Source organism: Adiantum capillus-veneris, chromosome 13 (assembly GCF_014529385.1).
Source record: "Adiantum capillus-veneris isolate H3 chromosome 13, ASM1452938v2, whole genome shotgun sequence".
NCBI classification, from domain to species: domain Eukaryota; kingdom Viridiplantae; phylum Streptophyta; class Polypodiopsida; order Polypodiales; family Pteridaceae; genus Adiantum; species Adiantum capillus-veneris.
Genome location: NC_140943.1, coordinates 158252816 through 158257674, shown reverse-complemented (window position 1 = coordinate 158257674; position 4859 = coordinate 158252816).

Genomic DNA, 4859 nt, shown 5'->3' with positions numbered 1-4859 from the left:
ATCATTTTCTCAAACTATCGGTCGCTCTATTGCGGAAAACATGCGTAGTGCACCTGATAGAGAGCCTAGGAGCAAGGCAGTTCAAGTAGCTAAGCTCACACAAAAATTCAGTGGAGATGGAGATGCTAGAAAGCATATGGAAGTCTTTGAACATGTGTGCGATTCCTTGGAAGAGCACAATGAGCTACATAAGTGTAAGGCTTTGAGTTTGACCCTAAGCGGAAAGGCTAGAGATTGGTATAGAACCTTAAGAGTAGAAGAGAAAACGATCTACTCTACTCTTAGGAGATTGTTCTTGAAAGAGCACATACGAGAGGAAGTACTTTGGGGTGTAGCCTCTCAGCTCCAGAAAGCCCAACGAGAAGAAGGTGAATCCGTGAGAGACTTCATTAGTCGCCTAAAGAATTTGAATTCTCGATGCAATCCAAACGAGCGATTCGACAACAACCAATTGCTCGATAGATTCATTAGGGGACTACGACATGAAAGTATCTATAATGGCCTAGTCATTAGAGGTATCACTACTTGGGAAGCAGTCACCATGAATGCAATCCAATTGGAGGATAATTTAATGATTGCATGAGAAAGAGTGTCTGCCGAGCCGAAGTCTAGTAGCTCGCAAGCTTAAGGGCATGAGCCAATGAAGATAAAGCCAATCGTGAAAGAGAAAACGATATCTGAGATGACTTTGGCAGATCTCACCAAGGCCATCCAAGAGAGCCTTAGGGGTAATCGTGCTCCACAAAACACTCATATGTATCCAAGAAGGGAGCAACAATGGTGCTCAATTTGCTTGGGCCCACATACTACGAGTGAATGCCCTACTTTCAGAGTAAAGTTTAACGGGACTCGTAACGCATGTGGTAGGTATGACCATCAAGCGAAGGATTGCCTAATGCTTAAACGCATCATGGAAAATAGACCGCCTATAGCTTGGGCAGACTCACCTCGAGTTTCTGCATTGATGCCTACCCCACCCATGGAGCAATAGTTGCCATTACAGCACATGGTCCCTAGAACCCAAAATGTGGTCCAAACCACACCGTTGCCACCTCCAGTGCTAGGACCGCAACCCCCTCATCCAAGAGTTACACCTATGAACCAAATAGGTTGCGAGTCATCTAGTACTTATGTAGATTGCGAAGAGGACATAGACTCTAGTATCACCTATGGAGTCGACATGCTTGAGGAGTGTCCCATGTACTATATGAAAGACCATTGGGGACAAATCAAACCGGTATATCAAGCTACTGCACTAGCAGCAAGAGGCCAAAACATTAATAGTTTTGCCAGGAGACCACCTCTTCAGTGCTACGAATGTGGCGGACCACATCGAGTAGTTGAGTGCCCCATTAGAATGCAAAAGAATGCTGCACTAATGCAAACAAGTCAAGGGAGTGCATTGGCAATGCCAATACTCACTTGTAATCGTTGTGGCATAGATCATTTGATCGCACAGTGTCCTAACAATCCAAATGCACCGAAAATCACACCATTGAACTTAATAGAGATTGTTGATGGGACACCACCAACTATAAACATAGTACCAGTAAACGCACTCACACGATCGATGCTCCAAAAACAAAATTATATTCTCGAGGAAAGAGACATGGCATCAATTGCCCAATCTCAGAAAAAGAAGAAAACACGAAGAAAGAGATCGCAAAAAGCAGCGAAGTCAGACCCCAGCTCAAAGACCAACATAGGGACTGGTGATGACCCCGTATATATGAACGACGCTGAAGAAGATTCTGATTCAGGTGAAACCATGGAGACCAAAACGACCACTAACATAGAAACCAACAAGGAAGATCTTCATGAGCCACAATGGCCAGGATCCAAAAAGAAGATAGGAACTTACCCAAACCCTACAGAGGAGATTGAGCGAGTCAAGCAATTAAGGAGTTTGGTAGAAGATACCCAAAGGGATCTAGAACCAGCACCTAGGAAGATCCAAATTACAGACACCGTGTTCCCTACGCAACAACAACCTCACCAAGTCCATAGACCCTTGGACATACCTAGTGTCATCCAAGAAGAAAGTGACTTAAAGTCATGGGAAAGTGGGCGTACTCACTTCTTGATGGAAAGAATGTTTACAGAGTGACTACCTGATCCTATCGAAGAAATGGAGATCCCATCTTCCCCACGTCAAGGGAATGAAGTCCAAAAGGTGCCGTTAAACATTGCGAAATTGATGGATTTCATGTCTTCAGAAGTTAGAACCACCATCATGTCCAAACTATATAAAGACCCTGAGCTAGTCTCAGCTCTTCGAGCCTTCCTCAATGGAGAACTAAAGTTTGGGCTACCACAATTTTCACAGATGAATGGAGCTGCGGAGATGCCAATAGAGGAGGAACACATAGATCCACAACCCAACCTAGATGAGAACCTTGTTATAGAAATACCTGTTAACAAGTTGGGGCAATACTTTGAAGGTGATGAATCTAATGCTACTCTACCAATCACTACTAAAGGATTAACTGTAAAGGGGGTCCTTGATGGTGGTGCGGGAGTCAGCATGGTGACAAAGAGTTGTTGGGAGTTTATGGGGAGACCTCACCTTGAAGCCACAAGCGTAGTGGTAAAAATGGCTAATGGATCTATTGTTACGCCTATTGGAATACTAAAGGATCTCAGGATCAAGGTCTTGGGACACAAGGTAAGGCAGACTTTCATTGTTATGGATTTTTCCAAGCATCCTATGTCATTTGAGATGATCTTAGGGCGTCCATTCATGAGGGAAGCAAAATTGGTGCATGACTGGTCCAAAAACCACGTCTACTTACAGTTCCAAGACTCTGTCATTCGAGTTGATCTTTTAAGTGGTCGAACGCATCCTCTAGGAAATAAATTCATCATTGATAATCGATCAGACACAACAATTCACTCAGCTCCATTACAGTATTGTTACACGTGTAACGAAGACACGGATATTGGGGAGAACTCTCCTTATATGGATATCCTACCCGGAATGGCTGAGTCGGACAATGTCGATTGGGTACACCTAGCGGCAACTATAGATACATGGGGAGCTAGAGGAACAACCTGGGTAACACCAGATGGGGAAGAGATACCACACATTGCACCAGTAAACATGTTAGGTGTAGCGCATGTAACATCCGATGATAAGAAAGAGGCACACCTCCCTGAGATTCCGTTTCTGATGTGTATTGTCCTGAAGCCTTTGAGGAATCATCAGTTTCACTCTCAGGACTACACGGATGGCACATATGGTCTCATGGATGATGACTTTGTTTATCTCGACGACGAGGATAGGGGTTTAGCCTTAGGGTTTCCCCCCAACCTCTACAATATCCTATTCCCTTGACTCTCTAGGGGGAGTGCAAATAATAAGGTTAGGGTTCCTTATGTTTTTTGTTGTGTTCAATAAGTGTTGGTACCTTTTCCCACTAATGTGCCTCCTGGAGGTATTCCTTTTGTTTCCTAGTGTGTACATGAGCGTGTTGCTATTGATAGGATTTGGACCTTCATGGAACCTTTCTCTCATTCACACTTCAGATCAAGCGCGACCATCAACACAAACAGGTGTTTTTTGTCCATTAGCATTGCCCCTATCTATTTTGCATCCATGTTTGTCTGCTTTAATTGTGATGGGTAACCTAATATTCACCACATTTGCTTAGTATCAAACATTTAATTCAATGTAATTTTTTGTCATAATCACTTGTCTAGGTTTAAAAATCAAGCAGTCCGACTAAGCTAGTTTGACCAAGCTAGGTGTTAGAAATCTTCTCTTAATACCATGGGGAATGCCTTCCTAATAAGCAATGGTTACTTAGGTTCTTAATCCGATTTAGGCAGCATTGTGTGAAATGTACCCGGGCTTTCTAGTGGGCTTGACCCTATTGACCTTTAGCTTAAGTATTATAAAGGGAGTTTACTAGTGTGATGAGCCTGGGGAGGTGTATCAGAGTTATATGACCCCCCAAAGCTACAAAATTAAAATGATGAAAACAAACAACACAAAAAAATATCAAAGTGCCACAATGTAGAATTTTAAGCTGGAAGAGAAATCCCTGATTAAATTGGTACTCCACTCACATGTATCGCCTATGGTACTAGAGCCCTAGAGGTTCCTAGTGTGGGCGCTTTTCCTTGAAAATCAAAAAACCCAAGGCATACAAAATAAGCACACACATCAAAATTGAATCACTGTGAAAAGACTTTGGGGGGTCAAAGCAAAGGTAATCAGTCAGGCGATGATTTCATGAGAAATTCCTTTTATCGTAGCTTAACTACAAGGTCCTCTAGGTATAGCCTCTAGTCAGTCCTCGAACATGAAATACTTGGCTCTCGCGATTAAACAACTTAATTAACCAGAGAAAATTACGAAGCTTACCCGTGGTATTAATAGTCGATCTCTAGTGCCTTTCGACCGTTAAATTAGCGACCCCAGACTTGTTTAATTTTTTACCTTTACATCTGTTTATGCATTTGATTACATTGCAACTTAATGCTTATTGCTGACAAATTGTTTAAAATTCTGTTACCAATCAATTGTCTGCCTAAAATTGAACATGCTTTTTAATCGCTTATGAGAATGCAATTACTGTGCAATGTTGTTTGATTTTGCAGTGACTGAAGAAGGCTAAGGACATTCATCTCAAATGCTCTTCCACCTCGACCAACGAGCTTCAACTCAATAGCTCCCAAGGACGAAATCTACATCAGGAAGGGGGGCATGTTAACCCTCATGGCTCATGGACACCCTATCACCTACGAGACGGACGTACGGTGGACATTGTATTATTTATTTGGTAGAGTCAGGTACCGGGCTTGTCGGTCCAATAGGAAAAGGGTAAGAGTGATCGCCGATGAGAGGCGCACTCTAA